General features: G+C 50.2%; 1 pseudogene; it reads right to left on the reverse strand.

The window, feature by feature from the left end:
* Positions 1 to 23,104, reverse strand: part of LOC109880599 (interleukin-11 receptor subunit alpha-like) — a 130,936-nt pseudogene that overhangs the window by 28,427 nt on the left and 79,405 nt on the right.

A 23,104-nucleotide genomic window follows, 5' to 3' on the forward strand; every position in this document is an offset into this window, starting at 1 on the left:
AGAAGATGTCACTACAGACCCTGGTTCAGTGGTCTAAGACACTGCATCTCAGTGTTAGAGGCGTCACTACAGACCCTGGTTCAGAGGTCTAAGACACTGCATCTCAGTGCTAGAGGAGTCACTACAGACCCTGGTTCGGTGGTCTAAGAGACTGCATCTCTGTGTTAGAGGCGTCACTACAGACCCTGGATAAGAGGTCTAAGACACTGCATCTCAGTGCTAGAGGAGTCACTACAGACCCTGGTTCAGTGGTCTAAGACACTGCATCTCAGTGCTAGAGGAGTCACTACAGACCCTGGTTCAGAGGTCTAAGACACTGCATCTCAGTGCTAGAGGAGTCACTACAGACCCTGGTTCAGTGGTCTAAGACACTGCATCTCAGTGTTAGAGGAGTCACTACAGACACTGGTTCAGAGGTCTAAGACACTGCATCTCAGTGTTAGAGGAGTCACTACAGACCCTGGTTCAGAGGTCTAAGACACTGCATCTCAGTGCTAGAGGAGTCACTACAGACCCTGGTTCAGAGGTCTAAGACACTGCATCTCAGTGCTAGAGGAGTCACTACAGACCCTGGTTCAGTGGTCTAAGACACTGCATCTCAGTGCTAGAGGAGTCACTACAGACCCTGGTTCAGAGGTCTAAGACACTGTATCTCAGTGCTAGAGGAGTCACTACAGACCCTGGTTCAGTGGTCTAAGACACTGCATCTCAGTGTTAGAGGAGTCACTACAGACCCTGGTTCAGAGGTCTAAGACACTGCATCTCAGTGTTAGAGGAGTCACTACAGACCCTGGTTCAGAGGTCTAAGACACTGCATCTCAGTGCTAGAGGCGTCACTACAGACCCTGGTTCAGCGGCCTAAGGCACTGCATCTCAGTGCTAGAGGAGTCACTACAGACCCTGGTTCAGTGGTCTAAGACACTGCATCTCAGTGCTAGAGGTGTCACTACAGACCCTGGTTCAGAGGTCTAAGACACTGCATCTCAGTGCTAGGGGAGTCACTACAGACCCTGGTTCAGTGGTCTAAGACACTGCATCTCAGTGCTAGAGGAGTCACTACAGACCCTGGTTCAGAGGTCTAAGACACTGCACCTCAGTGCTAGAGGAGTCACTACAGACCCTGGTTCAGTGGTCTAAGACACTGCATCTCAGTGTTAGAGGAGTCACTACAGACCCTGGTTCAGAGGTCTAAGACACTGCATCTCAGTGTTAGAGGAGTCACTACAGACCCTGGTTCAGAGGTCTAAGACACTGCATCTCAGTGCTAGAGGAGTCACTACAGACCCTGGTTCAGTGGTCTAAGAGACTGCATCTCAGTGTTAGAGGCGTCACTACAGACCCTGGTTCAGAGGTCTAAGACACTGCATCTCAGTGCTAGAGGAGTCACTACAGACCCTGGTTCAGTGGTCTAAGACACTGCATCTCAGTGCTAGAGGAGTCACTACAGACCCTGGTTCAGTGGTCTAAGAGACTGCATCTCAGTGTTAGAGGCGTCACTACAGACCCTGGTTCAGAGGTCTAAGACACTGCATCTCAGTGCTAGAGGAGTCACTACAGACCCTGGTTCAGTGGTCTAAGACACTGCATCTCAGTGCTAGAGGAGTCACTACAGACCCTGGTTCAGAGGTCTAAGACACTGCATCTCAGTGCTAGAGGAGTCACTACAGACCCTGGTTCAGAGGTCTAAGACACTGCATCTCAGTGCTAGAGGAGTCACTACAGACCCTGGTTCAGAGGTCTAAGACACTGCATCTCAGTGCTAGAGGAGTCACTACAGACCCTGGTTCAGTGGTCTAAGACACTGCATCTCAGTGTTAGAGGAGTCACTACAGACCCTGGTTCAGAGGTCTAAGACACTGCATCTCAGTGTTAGAGGAGTCACTACAGACCCTGGTTCAGAGGTCTAAGACACTGCATCTCAGTGCTAGAGGAGTCACTACAGACCCTGGTTCAGAGGTCTAAGACACTGCATCTCAGTGCTAGAGGAGTCACTACAGACCCTGGTTCAGTGGTCTAAGACACTGCATCTCAGTGTTAGAGGAGTCACTACAGACCCTGGTTCAGAGGTCTAAGACACTGCATCTCAGTGTTAGAGGAGTCATTACAGACCCTGGTTCAGAGGTCTAAGACACTGCATCTCAGTGCTAGAGGCGTCACTACAGACCCTGGTTCAGCGGTCTAAGGCACTGCATCTCAGTGCTAGAGGAGTCACTACAGACACTGGTTCAGTGGTCTAAGACACTGCATCTCAGTGCTAGAGGTGTCACTACAGACCCTGGTTCAGAGGTCTAAGACACTGCATCTCAGTGCTAGAGGAGTCACTACAGACCCTGGTTCAGTGGTCTAAGACACTGCATCTCAGTGCTAGAGGAGTCACTACAGACCCTGGTTCAGAGGTCTAAGACACTGCACCTCAGTGCTAGAGGAGTCACTACAGACCCTGGTTCAGTGGTCTAAGACACTGCATCTCAGTGCTAGAAGAGTCACTACAGACACCCTGGTTCAGAGGTATAAGACACTGCCTCTCAGTGCTAGAGGAGTCACTACAGACCCTGGTTCAGTGGTCTAAGACACTGCATCTCAGTGTTAGAGGAGTCACTACAGACCCTGGTTCAGAGGTCTAAGACACTGCATCTCAGTGTTAGAGGAGTCACTACAGACCCTGGTTCAGAGGTCTAAGACACTGCATCTCAGTGCTAGAGGAGTCACTACAGACCCTGGTTCAGTGGTCTAAGACACTGCATCTCAGTGTTAGAGGAGTCACTACAGACCCTGGTTCAGTGGTCTAAGACACTGCATCTCAGTGCTAGAGGAGTCACTACAGACCCTGGTTCAGAGGTCTAAGACACTGCATCTCAGTGCTAGAGGCGTAACTACAGACCCTGGTTCAGCGGTCTAAGGCACTGCATCTCAGTGCATCACTACAGACCCTGGTTCAGTGGTCTACGACACTGCATCTCAGTGTTAGAGGCGTCACTACAGACCCTGGTTCAGAGGTCTAAGACACTGCATCTCAGTGCTAGAGGAGTCACTACAGACCCTGGTTCAGAGGTCTAAGACACTGCCTCTCAGTGCTAGATGAGTCACTACAGACCCTGGTTCAGTGGTCTAAGACACTGCATCTCAGTGCTAGAGGAGTCACTACAGACCCTGGTTCAGTGGTCTAAGAGACTGCATCTCTGTGCTAGAGGAGTCACTACAGACCCTGGTTCAGAGGTCTAAGACACTGCATCTCAGTGCTAGAGGAGTCACTACAGACCCTGGTTCAGAGGCCTAAGACACTGCATCTCAGTGCTAGAGGAGTCACTACAGACCCTGGTTCAGAGGTCTAAGACACTGCATCTCAGTGTTAGAGGAGTCACTACAGACCCTGGTTCAGAGGTCTAAGACACTGCATCTCAGTGTTAGAGGAGTCACTACAGACCCTGGTTCAGAGGTCTAAGACACTGCATCTCAGTGCTAGAGGAGTCACTACAGACCCTGGTTCAGTGGTCTAAGACACTGCATCTCAGTGCTAGAGGAGTCACTACAGACCCTGGTTCAGAGGTCTAAGACACTGCATCTCAGTGCTAGAGGAGTCACTACAGACCCTGGTTCAGAGGTCTAAGACACTGTATCTCAGTGCTAGAGGAGTCACTACAGACCCTGGTTCAGTGGTCTAAGACACTGCATCTCAGTGTTAGAGGAGTCACTACAGACCCTGGTTCAGAGGTCTAAGACACTGCATCTCAGTGCTAGAGGCGTCACTACAGACCCTGGTTCAGCAGTCTAAGGCACTGCATCTCAGTGCTAGAGGAGTCACTACAGACCCTGGTTCAGTGGTCTAAGACACTGCATCTCAGTGCTAGAGGTGTCACTACAGACCCTGGTTCAGAGGTCTAAGACACTGCATCTCAGTGCTAGGGGAGTCACTACAGACCCTGGTTCAGTGGTCTAAGACACTGCACCTCAGTGCTAGAGGAGTCACTACAGACCCTGGTACAGTGGTCTAAGACACTGCATCTCAGTGTTAGAGGAGTCACTACAGACCCTGGTTCAGAGGTCTAAGACACTGCATCTCAGTGTTAGAGGAGTCACTACAGACCCTGGTTCAGAGGTCTAAGACACTGCATCTCAGTGCTAGAGGAGTCACTACAGACCCTGGTTCAGTGGTCTAATACACTGCATCTCAGTGCTAGAGGAGTCACTACAGACCCTGGTTCAGAGGTCTAAGACACTGCACCTCAGTGCTAGAGGAGTCACTACAGACCCTGGTTCAGTGGTCTAAGACACTGCATCTCAGTGTTAGAGGAGTCACTACAGACCCTGGTTCAGAGGTCTAAGACACTGCATCTCAGTGTTAGAGGAGTCACTACAGACCCTGGTTCAGAGGTCTAAGACACTGCATCTCAGTGCTAGAAGAGTCACTACAGACACCCTGGTTCAGAGGTATAAGACACTGCCTCTCAGTGCTAGAGGAGTCACTACAGACCCTGGTTCAGTGGTCTAAGACACTGCATCTCAGTGTTAGAGGAGTCACTACAGACCCTGGTTCAGAGGTCTAAGACACGGCATCTCAGTGTTAGAGGAGTCACTACAGACCCTGGTTCAGAGGTCTAAGACACTGCATCTCAGTGCTAGAGGAGTCACTACAGACCCTGGTTCAGTGGTCTAAGACACTGCATCTCAGTGTTAGAGGAGTCACTACAGACCCTGGTTCAGTGGTCTAAGACACTGCATCTCAGTGCTAGAGGAGTCACTACAGACCCTGGTTCAGAGGTCTAAGACACTGCATCTCAGTGCTAGAGGCGTAACTACAGACCCTGGTTCAGCGGTCTAAGGCACTGCATCTCAGTGCATCACTACAGACCCTGGTTCAGTGGTCTAAGACACTGCATCTCAGTGCTGGGGGCGTCACTACAGACCCTGGTTCAGTGGTCTAAGACACTGCATCTCAGTGTTAGAGGAGTCACTACAGACCCTGGTTCAGTGGTCTACGACACTGCATCTCAGTGTTAGAGGCGTCACTACAGACCCTGGTTCAGAGGTCTAAGACACTGCATCTCAGTGCTAGAGGAGTCACTACAGACCCTGGTTCAGAGGTCTAAGACACTGCCTCTCAGTGCTAGATGAGTCACTACAGACCCTGGTTCAGTGGTCTAAGACACTGCATCTCAGTGCTAGAGGCGTCAATACAGACCCTGGTTCAGTGGTCTAAGACACTGCATCTCAGTGTTAGAGGCGTCACTACAGACCCTGGTTCTGAGGTCTAAGACACTGCATCTCAGTGCTAGGGGCGTCACTACAGACCGTGTTTCAGTGGTCTAAGACACTGCATCTCAGTGCTAGAGGCGTCACTACAGACCCTGGTTCAGAGGTCTAAGACACTTCATCTCAGTGCTAGAGGAGTCACTACAGACCCTGGTTCAGAGGTCTAAGACACTGCCTCTCAGTGCTAGAAGATGTCACTACAGACCCTGGTTCAGTGGTCTAAGACACTGCATCTCAGTGTTAGAGGCGTCACTACAGACCCTGGTTCAGAGGTCTAAGACACTGCATCTCAGTGCTAGAGGAGTCACTACAGACCCTGGTTCAGTGGTCTAAGAGACTGCATCTCTGTGCTAGAGGAGTCACTACAGACCCTGGTTCAGAGGTCTAAGACACTGCATCTCAGTGCTAGAGGAGTCACTACAGACCCTGGTCCAGAGGTCTAAGACACTGCATCTCAGTGCTAGAGGAGTCACTACAGACCCTGGTTCAGTGGTCTAAGACACTGCATCTCAGTGTTAGAGGAGTCACTACAGACCCTGGTTCAGAGGTCTAAGACACTGCATCTCAGTGTTAGAGGAGTCACTACAGACCCTGGTTCAGTGGTCTAAGACACTGCATCTCAGTGTTAGAGGAGTCACTACAGACCCTGGTTCAGAGGTCTAAGACACTGCATCTCAGTGTTAGAGGAGTCACTACAGACCCTGGTTCAGAGGTCTAAGACACTGCATCTCAGTGCTAGAGGAGTCACTACAGACACCCTGGTTCAGAGGTCTAAGACACTGCATCTCAGTGCTAGAGGAGTCACTACAGACCCTGGTTCAGTGGTCTAAGAGACTGCATCTCAGTGTTAGAGGCGTCACTACAGACCCTGGTTCAGAGGTCTAAGACACTGCATCTCAGTGCTAGAGGAGTCACTACAGACCCTGGTTCAGTGTTCTAAGACACTGCATCTCAGTGCTAGAGGAGTCACTACAGACCCTGGTTCAGAGGTCTAAGACACTGCATCTCAGTGCTAGAGGAGTCACTACAGACCCTGGTTCAGAGGTCTAAGACACTGCATCTCAGTGCTAGAGGAGTCACTACAGACCCTGGTTCAGTGGTCTAAGACACTGCATCTCAGTGCTAGAGGAGTCACTACAGACCCTGGTTCAGAGGTCTAAGACACTGCATCTCTGTGCTAGAGGAGTCACTACAGACCCTGGTTCAGTGGTCTAAGACACTGCATCTCAGTGTTAGAGGAGTCACTACAGACCCTGGTTCAGAGGTCTAAGACACTGCATCTCAGTGTTAGAGGAGTCACTACAGACCCTGGTTCAGAGGTCTAAGACACTGCATCTCAGTGCTAGAGGCGTCACTACAGACCCTGGTTCAGCGGTCTAAGGCACTGCATCTCAGTGCTAGAGGAGTCACTACAGACCCTGGTTCAGTGGTCTAAGACACTGCATCTCAGTGCTAGAGGTGTCACTACAGACCCTGGTTCAGAGGTCTACGACACTGCATCTCAGTGCTAGAGGAGTCACTACAGACCCTGCTTCAGTGGTCTAAGACACTGCATCTCAGTGCTAGAGGAGTCACTACAGACCCTGGTTCAGAGGTCTAAGACACTGCACCTCAGTGCTAGAGGAGTCACTACAGACCCTGGTTCAGTGGTCTAAGACACTGCATCTCAGTGTTAGAGGAGTCACTACAGACCCTGGTTCAGAGGTCTAAGACACTGCATCTCAGTGTTAGAGGAGTCACTACAGACCCTGGTTCAGAGGTCTAAGACACTGCATCTCAGTGCTAGAAGAGTCACTACAGACACCCTGGTTCAGAGGTCTAAGACACTGCCTCTCAGTGCTAGAGGAGTCACTACAGACCCTGGTTCAGTGGTCTAAGACACTGCATCTCAGTGTTAGAGGAGTCACTACAGACCCTGGTTCAGTGGTCTAAGACACTGCATCTCAGTGCTAGAGGAGTCACTACAGACCCTGGTTCAGAGGTCTAAGACACTGCATCTCAGTGCTAGAGGCGTAACTACAGACCCTGGTTCAGCGGTCTAAGGCACTGCATCTCAGTGCATCACTACAGACCCTGGTTCAGTGGTCTAAGACACTGCATCTCAGTGCTGGGGGCATCACTACAGACCCTGGTTCAGTGGTCTAAGACACTGCATCTCAGTGTTAGAGGAGTCACTACAGACCCTGGTTCAGTGGTCTACGACACTGCATCTCAGTGTTAGAGGCGTCACTACAGACCCTGGTTCAGAGGTCTAAGACACTGCATCTCAGTGCTAGAGGAGTCACTACAGACCCTGGTTCAGTGGTCTAAGACACTGCATCTCAGTGTTCGAGGCGTCACTACAGACCCTAGTTCAGAGGTCTAAGACACTGCATCTCAGTGCTAGAGGAGTCACTACAGACCCTGGTTCAGTGGTCTAAGACACTGCATCTCAGTGCTAGAGGAGTCACTACAGACCCTGGTTCAGAGGTCTAAGACACTGCACTCAGTGCTAGAGGAGTCACTACAGACCCTGGTTCAGTGGTCTAAGACACTGCATCTCAGTGTTAGAGGAGTCACTACAGACCCTGGTTCAGTAGGTCTAAGACACTGCATCTCAGTGTTAGAGGAGTCACTACAGACCTGGTTCAGAGGTCTATAGACACTGCATCTCAGTGCTAGAGGAGTCACTACAGACCCTGGTTCAGTGGTCTAAGAGACTGCATCTCAGTGTTAGAGGCGTCACTACAGACCCTGGTTCAGAGGTCTAAGACACTGCATCTCAGTGCTAGAGGAGTCACTACAGACCCTGGTTCAGTGGTCTAAGACACTGCATCTCAGTGCTAGAGGAGTCACTACAAGACCCTGGTTCAGAGGTCTAAGACAACTGCATCTCAGTGCTAGAGGAGTCACTACAGACCCTGGTTCAGAGGTCTAAGACACTGCATCTCAGTGGTTAGAGGAGTCACTACAGACCCTGGTTCAGAGGTCTAAGACACTGCATCTCAGTGCTAGAGGCGTCACTACAGACCCTGGTTCAGCGGTCTAAGGCACTGCATCTCAGTGCTAGAGGAGTCACTACAGACACTGGTTCAGTGGTCTAAGACACTGCATCTCATTGCTAGAGGTGTCACTACAGACCCTGGTTCAGAGGTCTAAGACACTGCATCTCAGTGCGAGAGGAGTCACTACAGACCCTGGTTCAGTGTCTAAGACCACTGCATCTCAGTGCTAGAGGAGTCACTACAGACCCTGGTTCAGAGGTCTAAGACACTGCACCTCAGTGCTAGAGGAGTCACTACAGACCCTGGTTCAGTGGTCTAAGACACTGCATCTCAGTGTTAGAGGAGTCACTACAGACCCTGGGTTCAGAGGTCTAAGACACTGCATCTCAGTGTTAGAGGAGTCACTACAGACCCTGGTTCAGAGGTCTAAGACACTGGCATCTCAGTGCTAGAAGAGGTCACTACAGACCCTGGTTCGAGGTCTAAGTACACTGCATCTCAGTGTTAGAGGAGTCACTACAGACCCTGGTTCAGAGGTCTAAGACACTGCATCTCAGTGCTAGAGGAGTCACTACAGACCCTGGTTCAGTGGGTCTAAGACACTGCATCTCAGTGTTAGAGGAGTCACTACAGACCCTGGTTCAGGTGGTCTAAGACACTGCATCTCAGTGCTAGAGGAGTCACTACAGACCCTGGTTCAGAGGTCTAAGACACTGCATCTCAGTGCTAGAGGAGTCCTACAGACCCTGGTTCAGTGGTCTAAGCGACTGCATCTCAGTGTTAGAGGAGTCACTACAGACCCTGGTTCAGAGGTCTAAGACACTGCATCTCAGTGTTAGAGGAGTCACTACAGTACCCTGGTTCAGAGGTCCTAAGACACTGCATCTCAGTGCTAGAGGAGTCACTACAGACACCCTGGTTCCAGAGGTCTAAGACACTGCCTCTCAGTGCTAGAGGAGATCACTACAGGACCCTGGTTCAGATGGTCTAAGACACTGCATCTCATGTGTTAGAGGAGTCCACTACAGACCCTGGTTCAGATGGGTTCTAAGACACTGCATCTCAGATGCTAGAGGAGTCACACATAACCCTGGTTCAGAGGTCGAAGACCTGGCATCTCAGTGCTAGGCGTACTACAGACACTGTTCATCGGTCCTAGTCCTGCATCGCAGTGCAGTCACTACAGACCCTGGTTCCACGTGGTCTAGACTACTCAGTGTAGAGGAGTCACTACAGACCCTGGTTCAGAGGTCTAAGACACTGCATCTCAGTGTTAGAGGAGTCACTACAGACCCTGGTTCAGAGGTCTAAGACACTGCATCTCAGTGCTAGAGGAGTCACTACAGACCCTGGTTCAGAGGTCTAAGACACTGCATCTCAGTGTTAGAGGAGTCACTACAGACCCTGGTTCAGAGGTCTAAGACACTGCATCTCAGTGCTAGAGGAGTCACTACAGACCCTGGTTCAGTGGTCTAAGACACTGCATCTCAGTGCTAGAGGAGTCACTACAGACCCTGGTTCAGTGGTCTAAGACACTGCATCTCAGTGCTAGAGGAGTCACTACAGACCCTGGTTCAGAGGTCTAAGACACTGCATCTCAGTGCTAGAGGAGTCACTACAGACCCTGGTTCAGAGGTCTAAGACACTGCATCTCAGTGCTAGAGGAGTCACTACAGACCCTGGTTCAGTGGTCTAAGACACTGCATCTCAGTGTTAGAGGAGTCACTACAGACCCTGGTTCAGAGGTCCTAAGACACTGCATCTCAGTGCTAGAGGGAGTCACTACAGACCCTGGTTCAGAGGTCTAAGACACTGCATCTCAGTGCTAGAGGAGTCACTTACAGACCCTGGTTCAGAGGTCTAAGGACACTGCATCTCAGTGCTAGAGGAGTCACTACAGACCCTGGTTCAGTGGTCTAAGACACTGCATCTCAGTGCTAGAGGCGTCACTACAGACCCTGGTTCAGAGGTCTAAGACACTGCATCTCAGTGCTAGAGGAGTCACTACAGACCCTGGTTCAGAGGTCTAAGACACTGCATCTCAGTGTTAGAGGAGTCACTACAGACCCTGGTTCAGAGGTCTAAGACACTGCATCTCAGTGCTAGAGGAGTCACTACAGACCCTGGTTCAGTGGTCTAAGACACTGCATCTCAGTGTTAGAGGCGTCACTACAGACCCTGGTTCAGAGGGTCTAAGACACTGCATCTCAGTGCTAGAGGAGTCACTACAGACCCTGGTTCAGTGGTCTAAGACACTGCATCTCTGTGCTAGAGGAGTCACTACAGACCCTGGTTCAGAGGTCTAAGACACTGCATCTCAGTGCTAGAGGAGTCACTACAGACCCTGGTTCAGAGGCCTAAGACACTGCATCTCAGTGCTAGAGGAGTCACTACAGACCCTGGTTCAGAGGTCTAAGACACTGCATCTCAGTGTTAGAGGAGTCACTACAGACCCTGGTTCAGAGGTCTAAGACACTGCATCTCAGTGTTAGAGGAGTCACTACAGACCCTGGTTCAGAGGTCTAAGACACTGCATCTCAGTGCTAGAGGAGTCACTACAGACCCTGGTTCAGTGGTCTAAGACACTGCATCTCAGTGCTAGAGGAGTCACTACAGACCCTGGTTCAGAGGTCTAAGACACTGCATCTCAGTGCTAGAGGAGTCACTACAGACCCTGGTTCAGAGGTCTAAGACACTGCATCTCAGTGCTAGAGGAGTCACTACAGACCCTGGTTCAGTTGGTCCTAAGACACTGCATCTCAGTGCTAGAGGAGTCACTACAGACCCTGGTTCAGAGGTCTAAGACACTGCATCTCAGTGCTAGAGGAGTCACTACAGACCCTGGTTCAGTGGTCTAAGACACTGCATCTCAGTGTTAGAGGAGTCACTACAGACCCTGGTTCAGAGGTCTAAGACACTGCATCTCAGTGCTAGAGGCGTCACTACAGATCCCTGTTCAGCGGTCTAAGGCACTGCATCTCAGTGCTGGGGCGTCACTACAGACCCTGGTTCAGTGGTCTAAGACACTGCATCTCAGTGTTAGAGGAGTCACTACAGACCCTGGTTCAGTGGTCTACGACACTGCATCTCAGTGTTAGAGGCGTCACTACAGACCCTGGTTCAGAGGTCTAAGACACTGCATCTCAGTGCTAGAGGAGTCACTACAGACCCTGGTTCAGAGGTCTAAGACACTGCCTCTCAGTGCTAGATGAGTCACTACAGACCCTGGTTCAGTGGTCTAAGACACTGCATCTCAGTGCTAGAGGCGTCAATACAGACCCTGGTTCAGTGGTCTAAGACACTGCATCTCAGTGTTAGAGGCGTCACTACAGACCCTGGTTCAGAGGTCTAAGACACTTGCATCTCAGTGCTAGGGGCGTCACTACAGACCCTGGTTCAGAGGTCTAAGACACTGCCTCTCAGTGCTAGAAGATGTCACTACAGACCCTGGTTCAGTGGTCTAAGACACTGCCATCTCAGTGTTAGAGGGCGTCACTACAGACCCTGGTTCAGAGGTCTAGACACTGCATCTCAGTGCTAGAGGAGTCACTACAGACCCTGGTTCAGTGGTCTAAGAGACTGCATCTCTGTGCTAGAGGAGTCACTACAGACCCTGGTTCAGAGGTCTAAGACACTGCATCTCAGTGCTAGAGGAGTCACTACAGACCCTGGTCCAGAGGTCTAAGGACACTGCATCTCAGTGCTAGAGGAGTTCACTACAGACCCTGGTTCAGTGGTCTAAGATACTGCATCTCAGTGTTAGAGGAGTCACTACAGACCCTGGTTCAGAGGTCTAAGACACTGCATCTCAGTGTTAGAGGAGTCACTACAGACCCTGGTTCAGAGGTCTAAGACACTGCATCTCAGTGCTAGAGGAGTCACTACAGACCCTGGTTCAGAGGTCTAAGACACTGCATCTCAGTGTTAGAGGAGTCACTACAGACCCTGGTTCAGAGGTCTAAGACACTGCATCTCAGTGCTAGAGGAGTCACTACAGACCACCCTGGTTCAGAGGTCTAAGACACTGCATCTCAGTGCTAGAGGAGTCACTACAGACCCTGGTTCAGTGGTCTAAGAGACTGCATCTCAGTGTTAGAGGAGTCACTACAGACCCTGGTTCAGAGGTCTAAGACACTGCATCTCAGTGCTAGAGGAGTCACTACAGACCCTGGTTCAGAGGTCTAAGACACTGCATCTCAGTGCTAGAGGAGTCACTACAGACCCTGGTTCAGTGGTCTAAGACACTGCATCTCAGTGCTAGAGGAGTCACTACAGACCCTGGTTCAGAGGTCTAAGACACTGCATCTCAGTGCTAGAGGAGTCACTACAGACCCTGGTTCAGTGGTCTAAGACACTGCATCTCAGTGTTAGAGGAGTCACTACAGACCCTGGTTCAGAGGTCTAAGACACTGCATCTCAGTGTTAGAGGAGTCACTACAGACCCTGGTTCAGAGGTCTAAGACACTGCATCTCAGTGCTAGAGGCGTCACTACAGACCCTGGTTCAGCGGTCTAAGGCATTGCATCTCAGTGCTAGAGGAGTCACTACAGACCCTGGTTCAGTGGTCTAAGACACTGCATCTCAGTGCTAGAGGTGTCACTACAGACCCTGGTTCAGTGGTCTAAGACACTGCATCTCAGTGCTAGAGGAGTCACTACAGACCCTGGTTCAGAGGTCTAAGACACTGCACCTCAGTGCTAGAGGAGTCACTACAGACCCTGGTTCAGTGGTCTAAGACACTGCATCTCAGTGTTAGAGGAGTCACTACAGACCCTGGTTCAGAGGTCTAAGACACTGCATCTCAGTGTTAGAGGAGTCACTACAGACCCTGGTTCAGAGGTCTAAGACACTGCATCTCAGTGCTAGAGGAGTCACTACAGACACCCTGGTTCAGAGGTCTAAGACACTGCATCTCAGTGCTAGAGGAGTCACTACAGACCCTGGTTCAGTGGTCTAAGAGACTGCATCTCAGTGTTAGAGGCGTCACTACAGACCCTGGTTCAGAGGTCTAAGACACTGCATCTCAGTGCTAGAGGAGTCACTACAGACCCTGGTTCAGTGTTCTAAGACACTGCATCTCAGTGCTAGAGGAGTCACTACAGACCCTGGTTCAGAGGTCTAAGACACTGCATCTCAGTGCTAGAGGAGTCACTACAGACCCTGGTTCAGAGGTCTAAGACACTGCATCTCAGTGCTAGAGGAGTCACTACAGACCCTGGTTCAGTGGTCTAAGACACTGCATCTCAGTGCTAGAGGAGTCACTACAGACCCTGGTTCAGAGGTCTAAGACACTGCATCTCTGTGCTAGAGGAGTCACTACAGACCCTGGTTCAGTGGTCTAAGACACTGCATCTCAGTGTTAGAGGAGTCACTACAGACCCTGGTTCAGAGGTCTAAGACACTGCATCTCAGTGTTAGAGGAGTCACTACAGACCCTGGTTCAGAGGTCTAAGACACTGCATCTCAGTGCTAGAGGCGTCACTACAGACCCTGGTTCAGCGGTCTAAGGCACTGCATCTCAGTGCTAGAGGAGTCACTACAGACCCTGGTTCAGTGGTCTAAGACACTGCATCTCAGTGCTAGAGGTGTCACTACAGACCCTGGTTCAGAGGTCTACGACACTGCATCTCAGTGCTAGAGGAGTCACTACAGACCCTGGTTCAGTGGTCTAAGACACTGCATCTCAGTGCTAGAGGAGTCACTACAGACCCTGGTTCAGAGGTCTAAGACACTGCACCTCAGTGCTAGAGGAGTCACTACAGACCCTGGTTCAGTGGTCTAAGACACTGCATCTCAGTGTTAGAGGAGTCACTACAGACCCTGGTTCAGAGGTCTAAGACACTGCATCTCAGTGTTAGAGGAGTCACTACAGACCCTGGTTCAGAGGTCTAAGACACTGCATCTCAGTGCTAGAGGAGTCACTACAGACACCCTGGTTCAGAGGTCTAAGACACTGCCTCTCAGTGCTAGAGGAGTCACTACAGACCCTGGTTCAGTGGTCTAAGACACTGCATCTCAGTGTTAGAGGAGTCACTACAGACCCTGGTTCAGTGGTCTAAGACACTGCATCTCAGTGCTAGAGGAGTCACTACAGACCCTGGTTCAGAGGTCTAAGACACTGCATCTCAGTGCTAGAGGCGTAACTACAGACCCTGGTTCAGCGGTCTAAGGCACTGCATCTCAGTGCATCACTACAGACCCTGGTTCAGTGGTCTAAGACACTGCATCTCAGTGCTGGGGGCATCACTACAGACCCTGGTTCAGTGGTCTAAGACACTGCATCTCAGTGTTAGAGGAGTCACTACAGACCCTGGTTCAGTGGTCTACGACACTGCATCTCAGTGTTAGAGGCGTCACTACAGACCCTGGTTCAGAGGTCTAAGACACTGCATCTCAGTGCTAGAGGAGTCACTACAGACCCTGGTTCAGTGGTCTAAGACACTGCATCTCAGTGTTCGAGGCGTCACTACAGACCCTAGTTCAGAGGTCTAAGACACTGCATCTCAGTGCTAGAGGAGTCACTACAGACCCTAGTTCAGAGGTCTAAGACACTGCCTCTCAGTGCTAGATGAGTCACTACAGACCCTGGTTCAGTGGTCTAAGACACTGCATCTCAGTGCTAGAGGCGTCACTACAGACCCTGGTTCAGTGGTCTAAGACACTGCATCTCAGTGCTAGAGGCGTCACTACAGACACTGGTTCAGCGGTCTAAGGCACTGCCTCTCAGTGCTAGAGGAGTCACTACAGACCCTGGTTCAGCGGTCTAAGGCACTGCATCTCAGTGCTAGAGGAGTCACTACAGACCCTGGTTCAGTGGTCTAAGACACTGCATCTCAGTGCTAGAGGCGTCACTACAGACCCTGGTTCAGAGGTCTAAGACACTGCATCTCAGTGCTAGAGGAGTCACTACAGACCCTGGTTCAGTGGTTTAAGACACTGCATCTCAGTGGTAGAGGAGTCACTACAGACCCTGGTTCAGAGGTCTAAGACACTGCATCTCAGTGCTAGAGGAGTCACTACAGACCCTGGTTCAGTGGTCTAAGACACTGCATCTCAGTGTTAGAGGCGTCACTACAGACCCTGGTTCAGTGGTCTAAGGCACTGCATCTCAGTGCTAGAGGCGTCACTACAGACCATGGTTCAGCGGTCTAAGGCATCTCAGTGCTAGAGGCGTCACTACAGACCCTGGTTCAGTGGTCTAAGACACTGCATCTCAATGTTAGAGGAGTCACTACAGACCCTGGTTCAGAGGTCTAAGACACTGCATCTCAGTGCTAGAGGAGTCACTACAGACCCTGGTTCAGAGGTCTAAGACACTGCCTCTCAGTGCTAGAGGAGTCACTACAGACCCTGGTTCAGTGGTCTAAGACACTGCATCTCAGTGTTAGAGGCGTCACTACAGACCCTGGTTCAGAGGTCTAAGACACTGCATCTCAGTGCTAGGGGCGTCACTACAGACCGTGGTTCAGTGGTCTAAGACACTGCATCTCAGTGCTAGAGGCGTCACTACAGACCCTGGTTCAGAGGTCTAAGACACTTCATCTCAGTGCTAGAGGCGTCACTACAGACCCTGGTTCAGAGGTCTAAGACACTGCCTCTCAGTGCTAGAAGATGTCACTACAGACCCTGGTTCAAAGGTCTAAGACACTGCCTCTCAGTGCTAGAGGAGTCACTACAGACCCTGGTTCAGAGGTCTAAGACACTGCACCTCAGTGCTAGAGGAGTCACTACAGACCCTGGTTCAGTGGTCTAAGACACTGCATCTCAGTGTTAGAGGAGTCACTACAGACCCTGGTTCAGAGGTCTAAGACACTGCCTCTCAGTGCTAGAAGATGTCACTACAGACCCTGGTTCAGTGGTCTAAGACACTGCCTCTCAGTGCTAGAGGAGTCACTACAGACCCTGGTTCAGTGGTCTAAGACACTGCATCTCAGTGCTAGAGGCGTCACTACAGACCCTGGTTCAGAGGTCTAAGACACTGCATCTCAGTGCTAGAGGAGTCACTACAGACCCTGGTTCAGTGGTTTAAGACACTGCATCTCAGTGGTAGAGGAGTCACTACAGACCCTGGTTCAGAGGTCTAAGACACTGCATCTCAGTGCTAGAGGAGTCACTACAGACCCTGGTTCAGTGGTCTAAGACACTGCATCTCAGTGTTAGAGACGTCACTACAGACCCTGGTTCAGTGGTCTAAGGCACTGCATCTCAGTGCTAGAGGCGTCACTACAGACCATGGTTCAGCGGTCTAAGGCATCTCAGTGCTAGAGGCGTCACCACAGACCCTGGTTCAGAGGTCTAAGACACTGCCTCTCAGTGCTAGAGGAGTCACTACAGACCCTGGTTCAGTGGTCTAAGACACTGCATCTCAATGTTAGAGGAGTCACTACAGACCCTGGTTCAGAGGTCTAAGACACTGCATATCAGTGCTAGAGGAGTCACTACAGACCCTTGTTCAGAGGTCTAAGACACTGCACCTCAGTGCTAGAGGAGTCACTACAGACCCTGGTTCAGTGGTCTAAGACACTGCATCTCAGTGTTAGAGGAGTCACTACAGACCCTGGTTCAGAGGTCTAAGACACTGCCTCTCAGTGCTAGAAGATGTCACTACAGACCCTGGTTCAGTGGTCTAAGACACTGCCTCTCAGTGCTAGAGGAGTCACTACAGACCCTGGTTCAGTGGTCTAAGACACTGCATCTCAGTGCTAGAGGAGTCACTACAGACCCTGGTTCAGAGGTCTAAGACACTGCCTCTCAGTGCTAGAGGAGTCACTACAGACCCTGGTTCAGAGGTCTAAGACACTGCCTCTCAGTGCTAGAGGAGTCACTACAGACCCTGGTTCAGAGGTCTAAGACACTGCCTCTCAGTGCTAGAGGAGTCACTACAGACCCTGGTTCAGTGGTCTAAGACACTGCATCTCAGTGTTAGAGGCGTCACTACAGACCCTGGTTCAGAGGTCTAAGACACTGCATCTCAGTGCTAGAGGCGTCACTACAGACCCTGGTTCAGAGGTCTAAGACACTGCCTCTCAGTGCTAGAAGATGTCACTACAGACCCTGGTTCAAAGGTCTAAGACACTGCCTCTCAGTGCTAGAGGAGTCACTACAGACCCTGGTTCAGAGGTCTAAGACACTGCACCTCAGTGCTAGAGGAGTCACTACAGACCCTGGTTCAGTGGTCTAAGACACTGCATCTCAGTGTTAGAGGAGTCACTACAGACCCTGGTTCAGAGGTCTAAGACACTGCCTCTCAGTGCTAGAGGAGTCACTACAGACCCTGGTTCAGTGGTCTAAGACACTGCATCTCAGTGTTAGAGGAGTCACTACAGACCCTGGTTCAGTGGTCTAAGACACTGCATCTCAGTGTTAGAGGAGTCACTACAGACCCTGGTTCAGTGGTCTAAGACACTGCATCTCAGTGCTAGAGGAGTCACTACAGACCCTGGTTCAGCGGTCTAAGGCACTGCATCTCAGTGCATCACTACAGACCCTGGTTCAGTGGTCTAAGACACTGCATCTCAGTGCTGGGGGCGTCACTACAGACCCTGGTTCAGTGGTCTAAGACACTGCATCTCAGTGCTAGAGGAGTCACTACAGACCCTGGTTCAGTGGTCTAAGACACTGCATCTCAGTGCTAGAGGCGTCACTACAGACCCTGGTTCAGAGGTCTAAGACACTGCATCTCAGTGCTAGGGGCGTCACTACAGACCGTGGTTCAGTGGTCTAAGACACTGCATCTCAGTGCTAGAGGCGTCACTACAGACCCTGGTTCAGAGGTCTAAGACACTGCATCTCAGTGCTAGAGGCGTCACTACAGACCCTGGTTCAGAGGTCTAAGACACTGCCTCTCAGTGCTAGAAGATGTCACTACAGACCCTGGTTCAGTGGTCTAAGACACTGCATCTCAGTGTTAGAGGCGTCACTACAGACCCTGGTTCAGAGGTCTAAGATACTGCATCTCAGTGCTAGAGGAGTCACTACAGACCCTGGTTCAGAGGTCTAAGACACTGCCTCTCAGTGCTAGAGGACTCACTACAGACCCTGGTTCAGTGGTCTAAGACACTGCATCTCAGTGCTAGAGGCGTCACTACAGACCCTGGTTCAGCGGTCTAAGACACTGCATCTCAGTGCTAGAGGAGTCACTACAGACCCTGGTTCAGTGGTCTAAGAGACTGCATCTCAGTGCTAGAGGAGTCACTACAGACCCTGGTTCAGAGGTCTAAGACACTGCATCTCAGTGCTAGAGGAGTCACTACAGACCCTGGTTCAGAGGTCTAAGACACTGCCTCTCAGTGCTAGAGGAGTCACTACAGACCCTGGTTCAGTGGTCTAAGACACTGCATCTCAGTGTTAGAGGAGTCACTACAGACCCTGGTTCAGAGGTCTAAGACACTGCATCTCAGTGTTAGAGGCGTTACTACAGACACCCTGGTTTGAATCCAGGCTGTATCTCAACTGGCTGGACATGATTGGGAGTCCCATAGGGCGGCACACAATTGTCCCAGCATTGTCTGGGTTCGGTCGGTGTAGGCCATCATTGTAAAGAAGAATTTGTTCTCAACTGACTTGCCTAGTTAATTATTATAATAATTTTTTTAAGATTTGGAAAAAGTCCCAGGTTAAAAAAAGAAGCTTGGCTCCCTGTTCATCAGTCTCTTCATTCATTATTTGATAATGAATATAGGCTGCCTATTCATAATATATTCACATCAGACTATTCTCAATTCAATCATGTAATCTTGTTTTTAAGTTTACATCTATATAGGCCTATGTGTGTACTGCAGTTAGTTCCACTGATATCCTGGCTGTGATCCAGTAAAACAGAGGCATGTTGTGACCTGTGCAACGGCATGGCATGACGTTCTAGTACAGAGCTGTAGCCTATAGTTTATTGTGTGTGTGTGTGTTGTGTAGGCTGTGAGTCGCTTGTGAAATGCACAAGCCATGAATTTACGTTGTAAAGAAATGGTCAGTGAAATCAGGTGTTAATGGTGTAATCCTACGTTTCAATTAGGATTTAAGCACTTCAATTTCTGCCCACCAAAAGTTTTGCCCACCCCACCAACGGGTTTCTGGCTACGCTACTGCAGCTTACCTATAGGAGGTGTGGTACAGGGCTGGTAGGTGGGTCTTCACAGACTCCACCCATGAACACAATACTAGGCTGTGATTGGGCACAAGACAGGAAATGCTGAGCAGACCGGGAGGATCTGAGGAAAAAAAGAGGAGAAATGATGATCACGTGACCAACACCAGAAGTACTACATCTCGAAGCTGTATCTCTGTATGTCGATGCTGTGTCTCTCTATGTCGATGCTGTGTCTCTCTATGTCGATGCTGTGTCTCTCTATGTCGATGCTGTGTCTCTCTATGTCGATGCTGTGTCTCTCTATGTCGATGCTGTGTCTCTCTATGTCGATGCTGTGTCTCTCTATGTCGATGCTGTGTCTCTCTATGTCGATGCTGTATCTCTATGTCGATGCTGTATCTCTGTATGTCGATGCTGTGTCTCTGTATGTCGATGCTGTGTCTCTGTATGTCGATGCTGTGTCTCTGTATGTCGATGCTGTGTCTCTGTATGTCGATGCTGTGTCTCTGTATGTCGATGCTGTATCTCTGTATGTCGATGCTGTGTCTCTGTATGTCGATGCTGTATCTCTGTATGTCGATGCTGTGTCTCTGTATGTCGATGCTGTGTCTCTGTATGTCGATGCTGTGTCTCTGTATGTCGATGCTGTGTCTCTGTATGTCGATGCTGTGTCTCTGTTATGTCGATGCTGTATCTCTGTATGTCGATGCTGTGTCTCTGTATGTCGATGCTGTGTCTCTGTATGTCGATGCTGTGTCTCTGTATGTCGATGCTGTGTCTCTGTATGTCGATGCTGTGTCTCTGTATGTCGATGCTGTATCTCTGTATGTCGATGCTGTATCTCTATGTCGATGCTGTATCTCTGTATGTCGATGCTGTATCTCTGTATCTCTGTATGTCGATGCTGTATCTCTGTATGTCGATGCTGTATCTCTATATGTCGATGCTGTGTCTCTGTATGTCGATGCTGTGTCTCTGTATGTCGATGCTGTATCTCTGTATGTCGATGCTGTATCTCTGTATGTCGATGCTGTGTCTCTATATGTCGATGCTGTATCTCTATGTCGATGCTGTATCTCTGTATGTCGATGCTGTGTCTCTATATGTCGATGCTGTATCTCTGTATGTCGATGCTGTATCTCTGTATGTCGATGCTGTGTCTCTGTATGTCGATGCTGTATCTCCGTATGTCGTTGCTGTATCTCTATGTCGATGCTGTATCTCTGTATGTCGATGCTGTATCTCTATGTCGATGCTGTATCTCTATGTCGATGCTGTATCTCCGTATGTCGATGCTGTATCTCCGTATGTCGATGCTGTATCTCTATGTCGATGCTGTATCTCTGTATGTCGATGCTGTGTCTCTGTATGTCGATGCTGTGTCTCTGTATGTCGATGCTGTGTCTCTGTATGTCGATGCTGTGTCTCTGTATGTCGATGCTGTATCTCTATGTCGATGCTGTGTCTCTGTATGTCGATGCTGTATCTCTATGTCGATGCTGTGTCTGTATGTCGATGCTGTCTCTGTATGTCGATGCTGTCTCTGTATGTCGATGCTGTATCTCTATGTCGATGCTGTGTCTCTGTATGTCGATGCTGTGTCTCTGTTATGTCGATGCTGTGTCTTCTGTATGTCGATGCTGTCTCTGTATGTCGATGCTGTGTCTCTGTATGTCGATGCTGTATCTCTATGTCGATGCTGTGTCTCTGTATGTCGATGCTGTGTCTCTGTATGTCGATGCTGTGGTCTCTGTATGTCGATGCTGTGTCTCTGTATGTCGATGCTGTGTCTCTGTATGTCGATGCTGTGTCTCTGTATGTCGATGCTGTGTCTCTGTATGTCGATGCTGTGTCTCTGTATGTCGATGCTGTATCTCTGTATGTCGATGCTGTGTCTCTGTATGTCGATGCTGTGTCTCTGTATGTCGATGCTGTATCTCTGTAATGTCGATGCTGTGTCTCTGTATGTCGATGCTGTATCTCTGTATGTCGATGCTGTGTCTCTGTATCTCGATGCTGTATCTCTGTATGTCGATGCTGTGTCTCCGCATGTCGATGCTGTATCTCCGTATGTGTGAGGGATTCAGTCCTTTCTGAGGACGGATGTATCTGTGAAAGATACACAACAATACAATAAACACATTATAATGAGAGGATTCCTCACAGCTCAATCTGTTAGAGCAATTCGATCTAATAATAGGAGAAGCTTCTCCTCTCAGGTCCCACCCCTCTTATCTCACCGTCAGCCATTCAAGTGAGCCTGTTAGAGGNTGCTAGAGGAGTCACTACAGACCCTGGTTCCAGAGGTCTAAGACACTGCCTCTCAGTGCTAGAGGAGTCACTACAGACCCTGGTTCAGAGGTCTAAGACACTGCTCTCAGTGCTAGAGGAGAGTCACTACAGACCCTGGTTCAGAGGTCTAAGGACACTGCCTCTCAAGTGCTAGAGGAGTCACTACAGACCTTCAGTGGTCTAAGACACTGCATCTCAGTGTTAGAGGCGTCACTACAGACCCTGGTTCAGGAGTCTAAGACACTGCATCTCAGTGCTAGAGGACGTCACTACAGACCCTGTTCAGAAGGTCTAAGACACTGCCTCTCAGTGCTAGAAGATGTCACTACAGACCCTGGTTCAAAGAGGTCTAAGACCACTGCCTCTCAGTGCTAGAGGAGTACTTTACAGACCCTGGTTCAGAGGTCTTAGACACTGCACCTCTCAGTGCTAGAGGAGTCACCTACCCCCTCCCAGACCCTTGTTCAGTGGTCTAAGACACTGCATCTCAGTGTTAGAGGAGTCACTACAGACCTGGTTCAGAGTCTAAGACACTGCCTCTCAGTGCTAGAGAGTTCACTACAGACCCTGGTTCAGTGGTCTAAGACACTGCATCTCAGTGTTAGAGAGTCACTACAGACCCTGGTTCAGTGGTCTAAGACACTGCATCTCAGTGTTAGAGGAGTCACTACAGACCCTGGTTCAGTGGTCTAAGACACTGCATCTCAGTGCTAGAGGAGTCACTACAGACCCTGGTTCAGCGGTCTAAGGCACTGCATCTCAGTGCATCACTACAGACCCTGGTTCAGTGGTCTAAAGACACGCATCTCAGTGCTGGGGCGTCACTACAGACCCTGGTTCAGTGGTCTAAGACACTGCATCTCAGTGCTAGAGGAGTCACTACAGACCCTGGTTCAGTGGTCCTAAGACACTGCATCTCAGTGCTAGAGGCGTCACTACAGACCCTGGTTCAGAGGTCTAAGACACTGCATCTCAGTGCTAGGGGCGTCACTACAGACCGTGGTTCAGTGGTCTAAGACACTGCATCTCAGTGCTAGAGGCGTCACTACAGACCCTGGTTCAGAGGTCTAAGACACTGCATCTCAGTGCTAGAGGCGTCACTACAGACCCTGGTTCAGAGGTCTAAGACACTGCCTCTCAGTGCTAGAAGATGTCACTACAGACCCTGGTTCAGTGGTCTAAGACACTGCATCTCAGTGTTAGAGGCGTCACTACAGACCCTGGTTCAGAGGTCTAAGATACTGCATCTCAGTGCTAGAGGAGTCACTACAGACCCTGGTTCAGAGGTCTAAGACACTGCCTCTCAGTGCTAGAGGACTCACTACAGACCCTGGTTCAGTGGTCTAAGACACTGCATCTCAGTGCTAGAGGCGTCACTACAGACCCTGGTTCAGCGGTCTAAGACACTGCATCTCAGTGCTAGAGGAGTCACTACAGACCCTGGTTCAGTGGTCTAAGAGACTGCATCTCAGTGCTAGAGGAGTCACTACAG

Source organism: Oncorhynchus kisutch, linkage group LG23, assembly GCF_002021735.2.
Source record: "Oncorhynchus kisutch isolate 150728-3 linkage group LG23, Okis_V2, whole genome shotgun sequence".
Taxonomy (NCBI): domain Eukaryota; kingdom Metazoa; phylum Chordata; class Actinopteri; order Salmoniformes; family Salmonidae; genus Oncorhynchus; species Oncorhynchus kisutch.